At 35.1% G+C, this 23,480-nt stretch overlaps 1 protein-coding gene across 1 annotated transcript in view; it reads right to left on the reverse strand.

Annotated features, from left to right (window-relative positions):
* The window catches only part of LOC145300063 (E3 ubiquitin-protein ligase MIB2-like), a 629,636-nt gene that overhangs the window by 387,045 nt on the left and 219,111 nt on the right, over positions 1 to 23,480 (reverse strand). The gene's annotated exons all lie outside the window — the stretch shown is intronic.

The following is a 23,480-nucleotide window of genomic DNA, read 5'->3' on the forward strand; positions in this document are numbered from 1 at the left end:
CAATAACTCAATTTTAAGTCTACAGACTCGAAATTTGATATGCAGGGTACTGAGATTTGGGAAAATCTTTGTAATCCGTTTTCGGCCAGAAATTCGGCTGTAAAGGGGTCAAAGTTCAACGATTTGGCCTTTGAGAACTCTACCAAACTCCTCTGCCAATTTTGGGTATAAACACTAGAAATTTTAGATATAGGTTCCTTGGACATGGATCTAACTTAACCTGATTTGAGCCCAAAATAATAAATGTTAAGGGGTCATAATAGGGGTCAAAGTTTAAGTTGACCTCTTCGGTCTCTACCAAATTATTCAGACAATTTCTGATCTAAACATTTGAAATTTTACATAAAGAGTATTCAGAGATAGAGCAAGCTTTTTAATCGGTTTGGGTCGAAAATTTGAGCTATCAATATATAAATGTATGTATGTTTGCATGTCTGCCTAAAACTTTCGACAGAGGTGACGGATTTTTTACAAGATCAGTATCGTTTGAAGCTCGATCCTTCAGACGTAAAATACCGAAAAATTGGCTAAAAACATTTCTTCATCCTCAACTAGGCACTTTTCTACAGGGAGGGGGGGGGTCGCTTTTTTCGCCGATATTTTCGAAAGGCATCCCCTCTTTTCTATTGTCTAGCCTTAATTAAAACCGACGTCACTCCTGGTCCTGGTTTGATGGTGGTCGTAACAGCAAAGACGTCACGTTTTTCCCCCGTTCTTTTCCTCTTTTACAGTACAGGTTCCAGCCTACCTTCCTACTACCACTTTTTTTTTTTTTTTGCTCAACATGCACCTCCAAACACCCAGGTAACGCCGGGCTGAAATGCTAGTATATATATATATATATGTATATATATATATATATATATATATATATATATATATAATACAAACACGTACACAGGCATATATATTCACAAAGAAATTAAAAAAAAAAAGCTGTTGTCAAAGTTTTAATCTCTCAAACAAAAAGCATCGCGTGCTCAGGCACAGTGATCAACATCAAAGATAATTATCAACGTTGCAGAATAAAAAGGATGGGGTGGATAAAGCTAAGAGATAAAATCTGAAAAGGGGGTAAAATTCATGAAAAAATAGTCTTGAAATGTTTTTAGCAATAATTTCATTTTCGCTATAAATTTTTCATGCTGTCTGAATCCTACATTTTAAATCAATTTTTTTTTTTTTTGCAATAATAAAAAAATATATTTTTCATAAAAAATCATCTTTATTCCACATTTTTTAGTCAGAAATCAAGAAATTCCAATTTTTTTTTTTTTCGATTATCCAAAAATCTGTTGCTTCTTAGAAACTCAACTTCCATTCAATTCCTCATCCAAACTCAAGTAGAACTTTTTTTGTAGACGAGTGGGTGTGTGTCTGTTTGGGGTGAGTAGGTGGGGGTGATAAAATACAAGAGTGAGACACTTCTGTCAGATAAAGTACTGCATGTCTATATGTTCTGTATATCGGACTGAAATAAACAAAGAATCAGAAGCTTGCGGGAAGGGGGCTCGAAATGGAAAGAGTATTATGAATGAATAGGACAATAAGAAACAAAAATACAGAGAGGGGAAAGTCTCTTTTGTACCTATTTACTATGCCTCCCCACGGGACAGAGTTAGACACCAGGGTCGTTTTTTAACGTGGAGAAAAGGTACAAAAATAAAAATTGTCTCAGTCGTGAAGGATTTCTCCTCCACTGAAAGAAAACAAGAAATAGAAGTGCATCATCTGAAGAACAGATACTACACTTTGATCTTGACCAAAAGGCCAAGTCTCTTTTGTATCTCTCACCCCCAATATATATTAAATATTATAAGACCATCATTTGCTGATATTTTTTTTTTTTTTTTTTAAAGATAACACGGTTATTAGCATCTCCAAATTTGGAGATCAAAAAATATTTTTTTCCTTCGAAGATCGTCCATAATATTTGTTTACGTCCAAAAACTATTACTTTACTTATAAAACAGTAATCTAAAAACACGTGTTTCACGGTTGTATCGATCGTCAATGTAGCTTGACTGTTCTAGGATCCGAACCTCAGACCATATCCACGCACTCAACCATAGTACATATGGTATGAGGTTCGACTCCTAGAACAGTCAAGCTACACTGACGATTGATACAACCGCGAAACACGTGTTTGTAGATTGCTGTTAAATATTATAAGTATATTTTTAACGCCTTTACCTCATATTGAACAATTTCGAACAATACTGTCGAGTTCATTTTATCAATATTTGAACTTGTTTATTTACTTAAATGGAAACTATCATGTGTTCCACCAGTTCTCCACCTATAGGCGAATATTATACATCTATATACCTATAAAGTTGAGTTTGTTTTTTTTCTCTCGCTCTGACATTGATATTAAAAGCTTACTTTTTCCATTTAAAAATTATTAAAACAAACTTCTTAATACACTCAGTCATGGCTATACAAATGACTTTATGAAGGTTAACTAATTTGAATATTCCTTTGAAAAACGAGCGTTGATTAATTATACATTTTTTTATAGTTTCTTATTAAACGATTGGTTTCTGTGGCGACAATTGTGGGAACACAGGCTTACCTCTTACACGGCCTCGGAGTGATGCTAAAAAGGGTCCCAGATGGCGCCTGCGGCCTTATATAACAATGCAGTCTCGCAGATTCCAGTGTGCTCTTGCACACATATGCAAATATGCAAATTTGGAGGACTCTGTCTTTTATAAAAAAACAGGCCACTGGAGCAGATGGGACAGACGTGAAAACGAGTCCACGGAAAGTACCGACGGACGACGCTGCTGCAGTGAACTGAGGTTTTGTGTACTTTTTTTTTTCTTTGCAACAACAAACTATCTCAGCGTACATTTTTTACCATGGACAGATTCGACCTGAAGCTGATACCAGAGGTTGGATCACTGGCTGGTCCTTCGGTGATTGAATGGCTGGAGAAGGCCAAGCGCATTTGCCGGTTGTGCAAATGGTCATCCCATTGAGGCTCACTAAGGGGGCTTATGCCGTGTACCAGCAGCTCAGGGATGAGGCGGCAATGGAGCAGATAAAACAAGCGTTGTACGGAGCATTCAGTGAGGACCCTTTTGTTACCTGGGGCAATTCTCTGAACGTCGGCTTGGGTCAGTGGAGACCAGACGTCTACCTGGCCGACCTGAAGAAGCTTGCTGCTCCCTTCGGTGGTGCAAGTGACCAAATATTGGCATGTGCTTTTTTGTCTGGGCTCCCAGATGATGCCAATTGGCTGTTGCGGGTGTTGTCGAAGCTCAATGAGCTTGGGTTGGAGGAGTTGTTAGCTAGAGCCCAAAACATCATAAAGGACGATGTGGAGCAGGTCTCGGCAGTGGTTGACACACTGGAATTGCCTAAAGAGAGCCCACGGTGCTACAAATGTGGTGGCCCCAACAACTTCGCCAGAAACTGCAGAAGCGGTGCAGAGCATGCTGGTGGAAGCTGTGGCCAGAGTGACATAAGACGACCCCGTGCAAGGGAGCTGGTGCGTGGATGGGAGCGAGTTTACAGTTTGGGTGGACGCCAGCTCACTCATTGCTCTGGTGGTCGATGGATTTATCGTAGAAGATGTCTGCTGGCTTCGGTCAGAAAATGATGTTGGGCACATAAACCTGGCTGAGCTTGATGCAACACTCAAAGGGGTAAATCTGGCACTTCAGTGGCAGACCAGAGTGCTACACATCGTCACAGACTGTGCGTGCATCGGTGGATAACCGATGCCTTGAGTGGGAAAGCACGATTGACAACTAAGGCATCGGCCGAAATGCTAATACGGAGACAACTTGCTACCCTGACAGAGATCAAGGAATTCAACCTGGCCATAGATATGACACTAATGCAGTCCTGTCAGAATCGCACAGATTTCCTGACCAGAGTGTCACGCCGTTGGCTGAACCTACCGAAAGAAGTGGACGAACCGGCACCTGTGAATTGCACCGCGGTGGGGCGTCGGCTTAGCCCGGACCATATTGCTGATGTCCATTGTCAAAGCGGGCACCCCGGTATAAACCAAACCCTTTACTTCGCCAGGCTGGTTGACCCCTATGTATCAAAGAAGGATGTGAAATCTGTTGTGAGGAACTCTGAAACCTGTTGGTCGATCGACCCAGCACCCATCCAGTGGAAGAAGGGAAAACTGAGTGTGAGAGGAAATTGGAACAGGCTCGCAATGGACGTAACTCACCACAACGGCGGGCATTTTTCACCAGCAGGACTCAGCCGCCGTTGTCCGTGAACTGGAAAGTGCCTTCCTCGAGCGTGGTTCCCCTTCTGAGATACTGACCGATAATGGCACCGCCTTTGTTAGCAAGCAGTTCAAACAGTTCAGACAGCTGGGGTATATGTCTACTATTTCGGTGCGCCCATGTGCCTAGCCAGAATGGAATTGAGAGAAATAACAGGACCGTCAAGACCATCACAGCTAAGAAGGGGTGTATGGTGCCTGAGGCGGTCTATTGGTATAATGTCACCCCTAAAGACAACATTTTACCCTCTACCATGCCAGCCAAAGCACTGCACAAGTACCATGTCAGGGTGAGAGCTGGAGGCGACGAGAGAGAGTATCAAACGGGGATTTCGCCCGAGTTAAGAACCCCCACGGCAAATGCACCACACGCTATAAAACCGGGCATGTTACTGAGGTGATCATCCCACAATCAGTGCGGGTTGACAGGGTGCCCCGTCAAATCACAGATCTTTGATAGACATCACAAGCGCAGCTGCCACTCGCCGATGAGAGCAAGACCAGTTAACCGTTATTTTGGGTTACACTGACTTTGTCAGACAGCGACCCTGAGGTTAGCAGCCTTAGTTTTACCGACCCTGAAACCGAGGACGTAAGCACAGGCGAGGATGAAGCCCCCGGTCCCCCTCTCTGAAGAAAAAGGCCACCGTGCCCCTGCCCTCTTTGTGATGATATACGGGGGGAGTGTGGCGAAAATTGTGGGAACGCAGGCTTAACTTATTTTAATAAAGAGAAAGTGGAAAAAAGTGTTTCTGACATTTAAGGAAACAAAAAACTAAAAATAGTCGATGGTCTGCCGTTGTTGACCCATACTTCCACCATATTTCCGCCAGGGGTCGTTAGTGCCGTTATCTCTCAAACAAAATGGCGTGTAGCAAAGTTTTGATAAAACGTCTGATAATATTTGATTTTCTTAAATAAAAAAAAAAACTACTTGATCGATTTACGTGATTTTTGGAATATGACATTTTCATGCAGTGACAAGTACATACATTATAAAGATTTTTTTCAGATTTTTATAGTAAAAAAGATTTGTGGACCGTTTATAGACTTGCACCAAAAAAATTTTTTATCCAGCTGGTTATAGCTCAGATAGTAATGCCGAAAGCTGAAATGCTAAATACTGACTAAGGTGGAAATTTAATGTTTTGGTTTCAATTCCAGCTGATGGAACCGACGTCATTTTTTTTTTTTTTTTAAACTTTTGAACTCATGACTATATATTGGGTACAAAATAATAATCAATATAGAATTTGTTCTGGAATAATAAATACGAAATCTGCATGGATTAAACATCATATTTAAGCGAGGTGAAGTACATTATTTTTTTATACATATTATCTGTAAAATGAAATAGAAATTCCAATCTACATTATTGATTACATATTATATCCAGCCATGTACTATGCTAAGAGTAACTTCCAAATAGGCACCAGTATTTTTTAAAGCCAAGGCAGATGAATATTTGCTTTAAATAATTAGGAGTTAGCTCCCCAACAATTTAAAAGGTATTACATAAACACTTTCTATTTTTCTTTTTAATTTTTCAAGTAAAAACTGGAACATTTCATTTAAGATAACAAAATTATTTATAATATATTCACATAATGTTTACAATACTTTTATTATTTGACAATCAATATTTTTTCTGGTATTCATCTACTAAGACTTCCAGTTTAGTCAATAATTTCATATAAACATTACCATGAAAGTATTTGTAATTGATGGCCTGTATAGATCAGTGATTGAAATATGACTCTATTTGTGTAGCCATTTAACATTATATATATAATAATATGCTAAGGCAATTTCATGTTTATATATATGTTATCATTCTCTACATTAAAAAAAAAAAATTAATCATCCGATTACAGAAAACAATGCAAAAGACAATTCTTCAAATTTCATCTGATGTTGCTGTTGTGTCGAACGTGAAAGTCAAACTAAAATACATGGTCTTGGTCTTTGAGTTAGGATTGTTTCTAAAGACGGTACAATAATATCGTGGAGATTGTACTTCATAGAATGAATATATGTCACAAACTTGAACAGTTTTGGAGAGAGATATCATTCATAATCATATATATCATCAAACTACATCAACCCAAATACAAAGATGAGCATGTTTTAAATTATCATGGGGTGCGGAGGTGTCTGCCTTTGCAGCAGACGTCCATAGAATGGAAATATTTTTAAGTATGGCAACGATGCACGACATGTGGAATTTCTATGAGTATTGCTTATCATTATTATTATTACTACTACTATTACTACTACAGATTTCCATAAATCTGGTGAGTTGATCGAAAAACAAAATAAACTTTATTTTCAGAAACTTTTGTGCTTTGCTCCCCCGGTGAAGTTTTAGAAGGGAATCTGCTGAAATTATGTTTGTTAGAGTTTTTTTTTGTACCTGGTTTCTTGTTTTCTAACCTGATGGAGAAAATGACCAGACAATCAATTGTGATGAGAAACACCAAGTAAGTCTAGATTTTCAGTTCCCCTTTGATCCGTAGCATTTTGATGAATTACAAGCAAATCACTTAATGGAGATAATAACCACCAAGACAAAATAAAAATAATCTGCAGTTTAGGTAGAAAGTACAACACAGGCATTATACAAAAGTTTTGAGAAAGTATTTTTCTTGGGTTAGAGATCATTATTTTTTACATTTTCTAGACTGTTTTCATCATGCTTGTGACCAATTTTACAAGACTTCATCTTTATACTCTTTGGCCTACTTTTTCTCATAGTCTTAAAAATGTTTGAACTGAAACCTTTATTTGATACTCTAGAGTAGATAATTATTATCCCAGACTTATAGATATCTTCGAATTCAAGTTCATTTTACATTCTAAAAAATTGAACTCACAACCTCCAAATAAAATGTCTCCTAACATATCTATGAACCAAATCCACTCTGCCATGTAATTAGTAAAAAGTCATCTAATATATGAAGTCAGTCTTCTCAATTCTTGTTGTTAATAGCTTTCTTCCTACATAAAATTTGATTCTGCTTCATCAGATCCTGTGGTGGATCATTGCAAGTTTTTAAGAAGAGTAAGATTTAATTTCCTCCCGAAAATACTTTGACCAAATTGAAATTATTTTCAAACGATGCCATCTTTAAAATGAGCACATAAATGTATATGTTAATACAGAGTTAATTTGCAACAAAAAGAACTATTTTAGGGAAAAATAAAATCCCAGCAGTTTTAAAAAACAAACAAATTGCAAGTAAAAACACAATCCCAGGCAATGCCAGATATGCACAACTAATAGAAAAAAAATAATAGTTTAAGCTTAAAATTCTCAGTTAATAAATAAAAAAAAAAAATCTCCAAGAAGACTGGAAAGTACAACGGTCAAAACGTAGTGGAAATACTAACAATCAACATGAGAAAAACAGTTGAAAGGTGTAAATCATGTTTTTGTCCGTGGATAACAATCTTCAATCGAATCTGCCTTCTTGATGTAAAAAGTGGTTCAAGAGTTTCAGTCTCCAGATATTTTCACAATGTTTAAAAAGAACATGTTCAAAGAAAAGTGCCTGGAAAGTGTGTAGATCCCACTTGTGACAAAACGGGCAAGCTCTCTCATTACCATACTGGCCGAAATAAACAATCATTTTTTTTTATTTTCAGAAAAAATCTATTTCCACAGAAACTTTTTTGTTTACCCTTTAAAAGCTAAAAAGAATTAGTTTATAAAGTTTACATTTTTTTTTTATCAATGAAAATTCAACACACAACACATTGGTTTTTTTTCTGAATAATTTTTTATATAAATTATAAAAAGAACAGATGTCAATTCATTTGCACATTTTTTTTTTTAAAGAATCTATAATAAAAAAAAAACTTAGTCTCCTCTCAACATAACTTTTTTTTTAAAAACAATTTGAAACCGTAAACAGAAAACCATGTTTTTTTTTGTTGTTTTGAAAATTTTTGGAGAGGAAATGGTTTTGATGATTTTTAACTGATAAAGACAAGTATAAAGGGAGGTAATTCGTTTCTCAATGTTTACGATGACGGTGCTTTTTTTTGTTTGATTTTTTTTTTTTTTGTGACATCAGGCAAGTAAATTAATATTTAGAAGATTTCAGAATCTATTATAGAATAACATATTCCTACCTTGATTCTTGTTTTCCCACAATTCCTTATTTAAGATCTTATCAAAAAGTTGGCTTGGCTGAACAAAGACAACAATGGTTGTGAGATTAGAAGTATCAATGGAATTAAGCAAACCAGTACATTATACATCGCTATAAAAATTAGAATTTATGGCTTAAGTTATGTTTCCTCACGGCCATAAATATCTAATCTATTAAAAAAGTAAATAATTCTTAATTGGTGAATTTTATGGCATGCCAACCTTCAGTGAGTCATTTTTATGTAGAAACTGTACAAATATTTTAAACAAGTAATTTTTTTATTTTATCTTTACACGGAACATTGAAAGTTACTTCCATGCCAGGTCAGAGTGGATCTAGGGCTAGATGTAACGGAGACGTGAATCCAAATTAGGATTTCACTACTGAACGTAGTAGTGTGTCATACTCGGGATGGTTGTGGTGGCATAGTCGTTTTTGGTTGTTTTATGCATATAAACCCATTTCGGGTTATCTAATGTTGAAGCTAGTAATTTTGAAACTAGTTTTTATGCTTCAACTTATTTATATCTTCAAATATTTATTCATGTTTGGTTTGATTTTGTAGAGGAAAATTGTTTGTGTTTTAGCACTTTGCAGAACATGATTGAGTTTTGCAAAGAGAAAGAAAAAGCAAAACAATAACATGATTGTTTGGTGAATTATATCACAACAAACCAGTATCTTCAGACAGTCTAATCTGGTAGTTGGAGGGGGGATTAAAGCTTTAGTAGTTGATAGGATTGTGAAATAGGGTGGGCAAAAAAAAAAAAAAAAAAGGTATACAGGACTGAAAAAGACAAATTTCAGGATAGTATGGTCGTGTAGATATGAACACCTTGTTCAAGGAAGGGAGTTCAGTGTCTTGCTTGAAACAAAGCAGAAAATGAATCTGCATTTTGTTAAGGCCAGCTCAAATAGCCAGAGAGAAAGTTGGCTTCAATGCAAATCCGAGAATAAAGTCGTCAGTGAATCAAGTCAAAATTATGTCCATTATAGTTTCACATATCTTCTCTTTCCACACATCATATAATGTTCTCGGGTTGCTTCATCTATTACAATTAAAGTGAAGGAAAGCGAATGATGAATTCTATAGAAGACATCATTCTCATTATGGCAAAGGTTACACAAGCGACCATTAAACAAGATAAAAATGTCTCATAAAAGTTTTATGAGCTTTTCATTTGCTCCTGTGAGGCATGATTTTATGACACAATCAGTGTCAGTAGAGGAGGGCGAAAGGGGAGGTCAATCTAAACACCAATCATAATTAATGTTGCATATTCGAATGGGTGACCATTTAGAAACATCAAATGAGACAGAAAAACATTTTATCCATAGATGGAGACAAAGCAAACAATGAAAAGATTGTTTAGACAAAAAAAAAAAAAAAAAAAAAAAAAGGAGGGAGGGGGGGGGGGAGGTGACTTATAAGCAGGGCCAGATTGCTCTGCCCATTTTGGGACCCGGGAACAAAATTGATCCATTCATATAGTATACGATTGTTTCAATAATAAAAGCAATGAAGACTTTGGTCAATCTAAACCAATAAGAAATTTTTTTTTAATTTGACAATTTAGAATGGAATTTGAGTTGATGCGAAAGAGTAAACCATAAAGAGTTGAATCCTGAGTAAAAGGTTTAAGCAAAGTTATTTCCCCTTTTTAAGAGAAAAATAAAGATCAATTTGATTTGGTTGTTTTGATTTTATGGCCTAGCAAGCCTTTTCAAATTATTGTCAGATGTAAAATTGACAGAATTTTATCAAATTTGGCAAAGTATCGAAGAGATTTTGAATGAAATGTAGTTTATTTACGTATACTTACAATGGTGTTCATCCTAATCCAGTTAAGTTGGCTTCTTCCCTAGTCCGTTCTACATCTCATTTATGTGATAGGTCATAAAAAACGTTTCGTCAAACATGATTCTGCCATTGAAGACCAATCATTTGTAATCCAAGAGATACACTAAGTTACTCCTATTTACAGATACACCTGCACCAGCCAGACAAAAAGGGAGATAATTTACCTTGCGGATTAATTTCTCGAGGCAACAATGGATTTGGACAATCAAAGATGTCGCTGTAACATGAGTTGGAACAATTACATCGAGGGCATTGCCAGGGCCGCTGCAAGGAAGGTGGGCTCTCTCTACCGTGCTAGAAAACTTCTAACACCCGAAAGTATCCTGTACCTCTATAAGGCCACTATTCGCCCATGTATGGAGTATTGCTGTCATATTTGGGCCGGTGCATCGGCTACTAGTCTCTCGCTCCTTGACAGGGTTCAAAAGAGAGTCGCAAATCTGATAGGCTCTAAACTGGCATCTAAACTTCAGCCTCTGTCCCATCGTAGAAACGTTGCATCCCTCTGCCTGTTCTACGAGTATTATAATGGTGAATGCTCTGAAGAACTGCAAGCACTTGTGCCCCCACGACGTGAACACCCTCGACAGACCCGACAAGCTACAAATTCCCACCCCCACACTGTAGAGATCCCTAGATGTAAAAGATCTTTCTACTCCAGTAGTTTCTTCCCCAGAACTGCTAGACTTTGGAATTCCATTCCAGGTCACTGCTTCCCCAACTGTACTGACATGCGGAAGTTCAAGTGCAACGTGAACCAACATCTTGCTGCCCTAATCCCCTACATAGTACCCAAGTAGATGTTTCCCCTGATAGTAGCCCCCTACACCAAAGTGGCAATGTGCCTTGTTTGGGGTGAAAATGTAAAAAAAAAAAAAAAAATAAAATAAAAAACTTATAACAGTAAATAATTTTCTTGTAGACATTACTTTAAAATAATCTTGAAGATGAAGTGGTGACTCAGTATGTTTACTCGCCCCTAAATAGAAGAAGCACCAATAGAAAAAAAAAAAAAGTTCAGATGAAACGCTTTTTATTTTTTTTCTCATCCTAAGAAAATGTTAGAGATTGAAATATAAGGCACAGATAATTGTTAACAATTTCTAAACGATAATTGCATGCAGTTTTCTTTTTTAACTTTGTTAGTTTTAATGAAACCAGTGACTAATTTTCACCGTTGAAACGATTAATTGGAATAAGGAATCAGAAAAATCAGAACTTTTTGGGATATCGGAATTGGAAAAATTTGGGAATATTTTCCAATCCAAAAACGATTCTTTTAATTAATATGCATAATATACCAATGAAAGGATGGAACAATGGACAGAAATACATATAGATAAGCATAGTTAATCATGAGATGATTAATCGGAATCAGAAATCGAAAAATCAGAATTTTTTAGGGTATCAGAATCGAAAAAAATTTGTGCATATTTTCCCATTCTCAAAAAATTCTTTTAATTATTTTTTTTTTTTTATTTGATTCTGTTAAAAACAAAACCTTCCACTGCTGGTAGTAATAATAAAATTAATATTTATTGATTTTAAAGTACCAGCAATGCTAAAATTTATAGATCCCCATCCCACAAGTGGATTTTTACATTTGAGAAAATATGTGCACATTCAACACATGTTTGTACAGTAATTATTTAAAATAGCAACTTTATAGTGAAATATTTATGGATTTAGTGTGGAATAGGTAATTGTATTAGAATTGGGAAAAACCATTGGAATCGTCCCATCACTACTAATTTTACATTTTCATTTATTTGCGGAATAAGTGATTATGGACAATTTGGAACCTCCAAATGTATTAGCATCAACAGGGGATGGCAGAAAAGATTAAAAAAAAAAAAAAAAAAAAAAGAAAAAAAAAAAAGGAATTGAAAGATTCAGGATTTGACTATAAAAGGACTTAAAGAAAAAATGCATGACACTGACATAATGCAAGGTCGTCCGCGGAACATTGATGTCTACATCCTTTAATATTATACCGCTGCACTGGGAAGAGACACTCATTTATGTTCATAAAAACAAAAAAAAAAATTTATTTACTATACAAGCCTATCATTGTTTTGGCCCACTGGCATGTGTGTGTGTATATATATATATATATATATATATATATATATATATATATATATATATATATATAGTTCTTTGTATATGTTTTTATTTCAGCTCATCAGCACTTAGAATATACATAAAAATCCAAAAGTCACATCAACCTAGAGATATTCTTGCTTTTAGTCTGTACATTTATAATTGGAAGTTTTTTTTTAATCGATCATTACGGTCTCATATATTATGCTGCATGCAATGTCTACATCTGTGTTCTGAGTGAGTCAGCTGCAGGTAGGCTGCATGTATGGCAGAAAGACTCCTCAATGTCCTCCCATGCCAGTCAGAAGATACAAGACTGAATGTCAGAGAATTTCAACCGCACTTCACCTGACATTTGGCTTCTCAGCAAGACTGACTTACAAACACCCTTTCGACCTTTTTGTGAGATGTGATGGAACGAGACACTAACAGATGCAGCATGAAGTATGAGCTAAACAAATATACACAAGATAAAAAAAAAAGGGGTCTTAAAAAATGTTTCTGTTAAAAATTACTTTATGACTTTTTTCCAAACACTTTAATTCAGGAAACCAATAATATAATAAAGCCTCCGGCCCGTTTCTAAAACGTGTGCTTTTTTTTTTGAACCCCCTACTTGAGTCCCTTCCCATCCTGATAGGTGTTTCAAAGTATAGTCATACTGGCTCTACCAAACACAGGAATCGTGACTATTTCTTGAACCGCTATTTTTTTTCTGACAACATCCTTTCATTCCCTTCTGACAACATCCTTTCATTCCCTTTTTCCTCACAAGCACGAAACTGCCTGTGATGAAAAGGAAAACTATATAAAATCTGAGACAGGAGAAGATGTGAATGATTTAGTGTTTACAAAGGAGTGCTAAATATTATTGGCAAAGCTAAACATATATCAAAGAAAACGATTATTTATACCGGAAGTTAAGCATGCCAGCATGTAAAACAGACGTTAAACCAAACATGAAGAATAAAGATTACCAGATTCAATATTATAACTCCATTTTCTCTTATCAGATTGTTTGGATTTGAAAGCAACACAATGGTACATCTTTTAGAAATAATTATTTCGATTCAAGATGAAGAGGTATTAAAGTCATGTCGTTCAAACTCTGTACTGTTTGAATATATGATTAAGTGTCAGTTTTAGTCATTAAGAACTGCTTTAAAGCTTCACCACTCACTCATTTTCGACTAAATTTCAAACAATTATTACAGTTTATAGATCACCTTCACAGCTATATTGTGAAAAAAATTTTTTTTTTAATTTTCGTTCAGTAAAACAAAAGTTATTAATTTTCTGGTGTTCAAAATCGTAAAAATATGTAAGGTGAGCGACGGTTTTATGACTGGTTTCCATAGCAACCACGTCGCTTCAGCCACTACTGTTGCTACTAATTTGAAAAGAGAAGTAACAAGTGAAACAGAAAATGAAAGCATGAAAGGGGGAGATAATTGAGGGATTTTTTTTTTAAAGCAGACAAGTGCCGTACATTGTTATTACATATGCGTTTATGGAACAGCCCCTCCCCCATAAACGCATAAGACTTAAATTAAACAAAGAACAAGTGAATTTATTGGAAACCTGGAAAAATCATGGATTACAATAGAAAAATGCGAGCATGAAAAGTCATATGGTTAAGCTTAAATATGGAAAAGTAAAGGACAAGATATTCTAGTAAAAAATATAAATTTATAACTTAAAATATTGCAGCATTGAGCTTGTTTTTTCTTTAATTCAATTTAACATTACATAATCAATTCTTAATGCTGCAATATTTTAAATTATACATTTATATTTTTTACTAGAATATCTTGTCCTTTTCTTTTCCAGTTTTAACAACTAGTCCTTTACTTTTCCATATTTAAACTTAACTATATTACTTTTCATGCTCCCATTTTTTTATTATAATATATATATATATATATATATATATATATATATATTAGTGTTGGGACGATTAATCTGAATCGGAATCAGAAATAGAACAATCAGCCCTTTTGAGGGTATTGGTAAAATTTCTGCTTATTTCCCGATGCAAGGACGATTCTTTGTCTTTTTTATTTTTATTTGATTTTGTTTAAGGCAAAATTTCCTATGGTTGGTAGTAATAAAATAATATTTATTGATTTTAAACTACCAGTAAAACTAAAATCTATAGATCATTCCCCACAAATGTATTTTTTATGCTTGAGAAAATATATGCACATTTAACATGCGTTTTTACGGTAATTGGGAAAAAATAACCTTAAAGTTATATATTAGAGCATTATAAAGAATCTGAATTGGGAAAAATATTGGAATCGTCCCATTACTATTATTTATATATTATTTTTGTTGACTCCCCACAGATAAAAAGCCAAAGTCAACAGTCTGTATTTTTAATAGAAATCAGAGTTCAGTTTTAAAAAACGACTCCCAACCGCTTAACATAATACTAACACACAACTCTCTAATCTAGATGCATCATGTGTGGTACAATAGTGAACGCTTTATACAATCTATACATAACACTGTTCATGGATATTTTTTTAGAATAATCTGAATTCGTGTTTTTTTTTTTTTTGTTTTTTTTTTACTTGAGAGTCACCACTTATCAAGGACCGAATGCCACTCGAGGATAAGGGTTAATGAATGCAAGGTCTTAGTTTAGTAATCGTTAATGGTGTAAACTGGGTAGAATTTGATTATTTATGGGGATGGTTCAATAAAACTTGTTTACATTGGATTTGAAGGCTACAATTAACAAAAAATGCAGTCTAAAATCGAAGCTGTTTAACAAACGCTATGAATAATCAAATCCAAAAGGAGCATATACTTTTTATTGAAACGCCAACTCAGATCGCATAAATAGGCATTCAGAAATTGTTTTACAACAAAAAATGTCAAGCTAACCATTTCTTTTTTTTGGAAGACAACAAAAGAAACTCTCTGAACATTGTAAAACTTATTCTTTGGAAAAGAGAATTGGTTGGTTGGTTCGTTTGTTTCCAATGTGTATTAACTTTTCTGACTCAAACTTCATTTCTACATGGTAACACTTGGTTTTTAAAAAAATATCATTAGCCACATGCACTCACAAAGAAACACATTTGATCCACATATTCAATTCTTATCTGATCCTCATATTCAATTCAATATCTGACTAACTCAAAATTGGACAAAAAGAATCCTGAACTTGAGAACTTCTACTCATTAAACACACACAAACATGGAAAATGGTTTAACAACAAATTGATTTATTCAAGCATTTTTTTTTATGCAATACATTACTAAATGTAATAAAAATAAAAAATGAAAAGAACTGATTGTTGAAATCAAATTTATACAATTCAATCAAAACTTTGTTCTTCATGCAAAGGCAAAGAAATGTACAAATTTATTATTTTTTAAATCTCTTTTGATAACAAACTGAGATAATGTTAATCTAGAAAATAATTTTCTTTTCATATGACTAAATATTATATTGGACTAGAAAAATACCCGTCCCGATATAGGTAAAATTAATTCTGTGAACAGAACAACGTTGTACAACTTTAAGGTTTTTTTTATAAAGATTAAAATCATAATATCATAATACTACTAAACCTTATAACTAGAATCCTTATTCCAATGTTGATCAAAGTTCATTATATGATTTTGATTCTAAAACATGTTTAAAATCTATGGCTTAAGCAGTCTTAAGAAATTGAAATACAGGATATCTTTTTTAATTGGTGTCTAATGACTACGGATCAAAAATAATGCAAATCTAATGTATTTGAATGAGGGGTTATCTCCCCTAAATACCTTTTAAAATACTTCAAAGTAACCGAAAATTAAGGAATATTTTTTTCATATCTTCATTAAAATTTCAAAACTTAGAGGCATATGAATTTTCATGAAGAGGTTCCACTCCTTTTTTACCTGAATTGATCACAATCGGCTTATTAGTTTAGGAGTAAATTCTGTACATTCTAATATATAAGTAGATGCTCATGACTAACTTTATATAGAGATAACATGAGTAATATCACGTTTCTGAATTTTTGAGATGAGGATTGGTTATTTGTATTTACTGTTCTCATCTTGAGTGTGATTTTTCACAACGTTTCGGTCAATTTTGTTAAAAATGGGTCTTTGTGTGTTTATTATTTCTTATTTATTACTGCTAAACGTTTCTGTTACGTTTGCTTTTACGGGTCTGTGTGTTTATCACCGTTCTTACATATACGGGCGTGTGGGTGTGTATGCTCTTACGTATGTTATGTTCAGTTCATTGTTATATGTGTGTGTGTGTGTGTGTTCTTATCCTTACACAGTTCTTTTGCCTTGGAAGTCTTTGAGACGTGTACGTGCAAATGTATAATGTGAACATACCTGGTTGCCTTGGCCAGCGGATGATATCTTCTTGGACGCTGGTATGCCATCTCGTTGGGGAGTGGTCACTGCAGACAGATTCATTAATGACAACAAGATGGACTGAAGCTTCAATCTTTTATTCAAGGCAAGCCTATATCTTGGACCCTTGTTGTCGGAGAGCCGAATTTCCAATCTGCATTCTCTGCTGCCCAAAACTAACTCTCAACCCATGTGGTCGTCAACCGGAAGTCTACGACCATAATTCCCGTGTCACCCCTAATTTCCAGTGCATTCTCTCTAGGTTGATACCTGTCAAACCTAACGTTTTGTGACCCTGCCAACTCGCTGATGGGAAATGAAAGTATACTTACATAACTTTCTATTTCCAAAACTACCTATATAGCAATTAAGCTGGGATTCCCAATACTACAATATAACCTCCAATCTTTCCCTGAAGAAGGTCGAATGTTATATCGACCGAAACGTTGTGAAAATCACACTTAAGATGAGAACAGAATTGGATACACATGAGTAATATGTTTAGTGATGAGATTGATTCCTATTAGCTATTGTATACAAGTTACAAATAAATGACAAAATTTCACTGAACAATTTCCTGAATCATTATTTAAATTTGTTCTTTAACAATGCATTTTTTTATAAACCACGTTGGGGTGAAGAGTCAAACAAAAAAAAAAAAAAAAAAATTCCCGACTCCAGATTTAGCTGAATAAAATCGCAACTCACTATCGATGTTCTACTCCAACTCCTCACTTCAGAAATAAGAAGCCATCTAAAAAAGAAATTTAACTCTTGACTTTGGAGTCAGTCTTAAAAATGACAATTTACTACTGTTTCCTGAAGCAATTGCCAACTTACTATTTGAGCTTAAAATGGTCTCTTTTTAGCAAGAGCGAGTGTCTTCAGTGTTCATAAGGTATACTCTCCCTCTGACCTTTGAGGTGTGGTGTACATGGGTACATTTGCTGCCTCAATTCATGGAAGGTTTACTCAAATCAGAATTAAAATAATGGTCTGAATTGTGAATTCTTGTAGTGTTGTACTTTACAAAGATAATGTGTTTGTGAACATGTAATGCCTTAAAGATGGCTGCCACACCACATGAAAGGAAACAAAGGTGATATAACATCAAACGTTTTTCCTATTGACTTCACAGAATATCTACATTTACTTAAGATTTTAACCAACGAAAATAAAGAGTCCAGCAGAAAAAATCAAAAAAAAAAAATCACTAATCTTTCCTCATTGATAGAGTAAGAGTTACCTCGTTAACACGGCTCTGGTAAAATCCAGGAGAATTCAACATCAGAATCTGTCATCTAATAGTTTTTGCCAGTGTATACAACAAACAAGAACACATCAGACATGTAATTGCAAAACTATGGAGTGAGGATAACAATGTTGCTTTTATACAGATGCAACCACCATTCCTTTGTGTATTCTCAGCCAAATCTTCCCAAACTTCGTATGCAGCTGCTTTATGCAGACCAGACAATCCTGAGGCACGATCTTCATGGGCTTTATGCATAAGTCGGATTTATTCAATAAGAAAAAAAAAACATCAAAATTGTACATATTAATAATTATTCTTTACAATTTAGTTCAGTGACTATATTTAAACAATATCAAACAATATCTTATCATTTCTGATCTTAAATTCAGAAAAGGCGTTCTCTTTTTGATTCAATCTAGGACATTTAAAGGAGAAATTAAATCCTGATGTCATCTATATGTATATAAAAGGCAAAAAGGCCGCACGCTTTTTTATATGTCCAGTATAGGCTTTTCTCTCCGGGCTTCTCGGGGGGGGGGGGGGGGTACTATTCTTTAGAACTTTTTATATACACCCTAGATCATAATATCTATGATTTGCAAAGGGACGTCATGTCTACATTTATTTTGATCGACTTTGATATAATTCCTGCTATTCTGCCTTCTTGCGTGTTTGTTTGGCTTTTTTGTATAAAAACGAAGCTAAATCAAAAGCCTTTTGTGCCAAAACTTCCAGAAAGCAATCAGTTTTGATCAATCTGGGGAAAACCCCTCATATCAGACAATTGCTATTCATTTAGACACTCCCTTTTTGTGGAGAGCTGGTTTTCCCCAACATCTTAGGGAAACAAAAAAGTAAATAAAATGGTGGAAAGCTGAACTGGCCTCCAGCCAACATTCGTTTCTACAAGTCAACTTTTTGATTGACATCACTAAATTTAAACGCTTTTCATTTCCTATGGTTTCGTAGTGTAGTGGTAAAGGTTCACGTTTTCTTTCACTTTCTTTTCCACTCCGCCTTCGTATCACAGGTTCGAGCCCCCATAACTAACACTTTTCTTTCACTTTGGGTTCGTCACTGGTTTGAAACACTTTTTTTTTCTTTTACATCTACAATACCTGGGCAACACCGGGTACCCACGCTAGTCTAATATATAAAAGGCTAAATGGACGCACGTGTTTGTGTATGTCCACAAAAGGCTTTTGGGGGTGGGGGGGTTCTCATGTCGGTTAGATTCTGGGAGAAGTTTCCACATACTTCCCAGATCGCAATATCTCAGATTCGCAAACGAACATCATCTCTATTTTTTTTTTTGAGCGAGTTTTAAAAAATTCTCACCGTCCTATTCTCTCGCCTGTTTGTTAGTGTTTTTCGTATAAATAAAGCGAAACTATTGGAACGCAAATGCAATCGTCTGACCTTCCAGCCAAGTAGTATCTGTTCTGTAATTTCTCCTTGGTCAATGTAGGGGAAACCCTTCATACTGAGACAACTCCTATTTAATTGGATACTGCCAGAGTGCCTCCTTTTGGGGGGGAAGCTACTTTTCCCCCACATTAAAAATGACCTTCGTAGGAGTGATAAACATTGCTGTCTCAGATATAAAAAATTCATATACTTTCTGATTCTAATCTTGAATCAAAAGATTATTGAACTGGAGTGATTATTCTCTATTTAGCTTCATCCAAGTAGACCCTCTATTTCATGTTGCAACATTAACCCTTTTCTTCCCCGGAGGAATTACTTTTGCGAAAAATGTTTCATTTTGAATCAAATTTTTGCTAAAAGTTAAGTTGAGGATTAAATTTCTTGAGGCAACTCATGCGTCAAAATGATATAATAAATGTAGAAAACCACAAAATATCACGTGACCAGACAATTTTCTAACAAATAATTTCCATGAATATCTTGTGACCACCTCCACCCCTCAAAAATAATCAAAATATGAAATATCTCCACAGGAAATCATGAAAATTGTAAATGATGTGTTAAGTGACAATGAAAATTTCACAACCCTTTTCGATGTTTCTGAAATTTTGAGATGAGGATCGATTATTTGTATTATGTGCAGTCTCCAGATTACTGTTCTCATCTGAAGCGTTATTTTCACAACGGTTCAGTCAATATAATCTCCATCCTTTTTCAAGTATATCTTGTTGAATTTGAAAATCTGCATAGTACTTCAAACAGAACCCTTTATTTAATCCATGGGGGTAACATGCTTTCGTTCTATCAGCCATGACTGAGTAGAAGTCCTAAGTAATTCACCATTGTATTTTCAGTGTCACCCGCACCGAGGTCTGAACCTTCAATCTTCAGAAGATTGTAACATTCAAACGTCATGGGTCCTTATGGATTAAATAAAGGGCTCCATTTGGAATTCTGTGCAAATTCCTGAGTTCAACAGAAAGATTTCCCAGAGTTCAACAAGATAGACTTTAAAATAACAGACTGAAACGTTGCGAAAATAAGACTCAAGATGAGAACACTAGTCCAAAGAATCCAAATATTAGGAACCCATTTTGAACTACTTTCAATTTTGTTTCAAGAAAAAACTTGATCTGCAACAGCAAATGAAATTCTGGAACAACCGGTTTGGCTTGAGAGTAAACACCAGGAAAACTTGGCCAACAATAAAGATGAGGAAGGAACCTTCCAGATCGATAGCCACAAGTGGTTTAAAATATCCTGGTTCAACTATCAGATCCAACTCCATTATCCTAGGTGGAATTTCTGTTCGAAATAATGTTGAAATCGTTGCCACTGGTGTCCTCTGTTATCCCAGGATCAATGACTGATACAAGTTTAAAACCTACCAGGCTGTTGTACGACCTGTTGCTTTGTGTTGGTCATCGATAGAGGAGGCAGGAAGAAGATTTTCAGTTATGGAGATGAATTTTAGTTTGGCTTTGTTTACAGCATATCAACATCTTTTTGGTCATTTAATGTCAAAACACGAGTTATAGATAGTATGGTAGTTGGAAATTGAATCTTATGTTTCAGTGAAACCTTTCTTTTGACTAGAGGCTATGAGGCATGCTGTACAAAAATAAATTACAAGAATCTTCCAATTAGACTACGAAGATTCCTTCAAGAACATCAATGTTATTCTTTTAAGTTTGGTTTTACTTGTTTTACGACATATCGACCTCTTTTGGGTCATTTAATGCCAAAATGGCATAATCATATTGATACACTGGTTCCTGCGAGATCACCCAAATTAAGAAACAATGAGTTTTGTTAATACCAGATGGGTGACCATTTGGGAATACTAGGCATTGTAATAGGGTAGCAGGATAGCACTACCATCCAAAGGAAAAGTTAGGAGCCTCCTTCCCTCGGCTAGTCTGTGGGAGACCTCTGGGCAAGGTCAAGAACCCACTTCAGCTCCCCCAATCAGAGTAATGTGAGATCATGGAAAGCCGGTGACTGATGTAATATGGGAGCAATCAAAAATAATTCTGTTCATGGTTTCGTATCTCGTTGTGCGGGGCAGAAGATCCCTCTGAGTACAATGATCAGGATAATCACCAAGTATGGGCACTGCTTGGACAGAAAGAAACTGCATCCTGCTGTCTGTACAGCTGCAAAGACAGTTGTGGCAATACATCAAACGCTTAAAAAAAAAAAAAAAAAAAAAAAAAAAGCATGATTAGGGTGAATGATGAGCCACAATGAATTCATGAATGCTTCGAGGGACAGAGATAGACAGAGAGTCGCCATCATTATCAATGCCTGAACGAGGCTTTTTATCTGTGGGGAGTCAACAAAAATAATATATAAATAATAGTAATGGGACGATTCCAATCTTTATTAAAAATGGGATTTCTTGAGCATCTTCAATTGTATCCAGAAAAAAAAAGATCATCTTCGGTCAAAACAAAATAAAAACTACAAATATAAATACAATGTTAAATACTTTGGTAAAATGTGCAGTTATATACACATGATGGTGCATAGAATTTATTCCAGGAAGATTTATATATATATATATATATATATATATATATATATATATATATATATATATATGAGTGTGACATCTGTTTTTATCAAGTAATTTACTATTATGCTAAGTAATGTGAAATACTGTAAGTCTGATGCCTTACAACAACTACCACCACTTATGCGGATTGTCCTCAGAGACTACCTATGTACATAATCCATATATACATTGCATAATTATTTAAACTAAACTTCAAAACCATGAGATTCGAAACAGATGTTCAATGTCTGGCCCTGTGTGACACACACACACACACACACACACACGTGTACGACTTAAATAAGGGCCTCTAGGGAAGCATAAATCCTTCACCAAAACGGTTTTTATTTCTAACTTGAATGAAATTTTAACCAAAAACAAATGACACAAATTTGTACAAATGCCAAAAATTGAGAACATTTAAATCATTTTAGCGCCAGTAATGATGGCTTAACTCAAAATTAAACATTTTCTAAGCCTGTCAAGTTGGCTCTATTTTCATCTTTCACCAGAGTAGTGTTCTTAATTTCTTTGAACGGACACTTTTGAAAGAGTCCAGACGAGCCTTACTATTTAGAACCAGTTGGAGAATAGGTAATTCAGCTTGTGTGTGTGTGCAAATGAAAGTGGGTCCAAGAGATAATAGTCACCTTGGCATGTTGTCAACATTTACATTAATTGGAAAAGATAGGAATACATCTTAGATTATTCGGACTACTCTTCTCATCTTGAATGTTATTCTCATAATATTTTGGATTGTGCAACCTCCAAACTTCTTCAGGTGAAGTCTTGACGAATCCTGGAATCCATACAGAATTTCTAACTATTTAATCCATAGGAGTAGATTGTTTTCATTGCATTAGCCATAATAGGGTAGAATTCTTTAGTCATTCTAGATTATTATATGACATATCACCTATAGGTAAAGATTGAACCATCAATTGTAAGTTAAAAGTGATTATTACTTAACACTTTATTCACAGCGTCACTGGAATGTGGATCTTGACAGCAGATTGAAAAACGGATAAAAGCTAATGTTGTTTTGTTAATTCTCCAGAATCTCTGACAAAGATCATATCCTCAACAGTGCAGAATAAGATAGAATAAGCTACTTGGTCTGATAAAGACCTCTTGACTGCAGTAAAAAGATGAAAGCATAAATGGTACGGGCATATCACATGATGACCTGGAGTTGCCAAGACAATTCTGTAATGACGAGTACATGGAGCAAAGAGAAACGGCAGATACTGAAAGAGATGAGGACAGGCCTAAGGTGGATTGACTCCCTGGGTCAGTTTTAGAACAGAGGGAGTTGGTTGCTACTGGAAAAGATGAACGGGAAGTTAAAGTAGAAGATCCAACGCATCATCTATACACCGTTCTTTGATAAAAGTACTGAATTCTAACAAGAGAAATATGATAATGCAATGGGTTAAATATCAATAGTGGAAAACTGCAGTCTAACATTAATGACAACAGAATGTTTGCTC

The sequence above is a fragment of the Euprymna scolopes genome, chromosome 2 (assembly GCF_053919585.1).
Source record: "Euprymna scolopes isolate OS-2025 chromosome 2, ASM5391958v1, whole genome shotgun sequence".
NCBI classification, from domain to species: Eukaryota; Metazoa; Mollusca; class Cephalopoda; order Sepiida; family Sepiolidae; genus Euprymna; species Euprymna scolopes.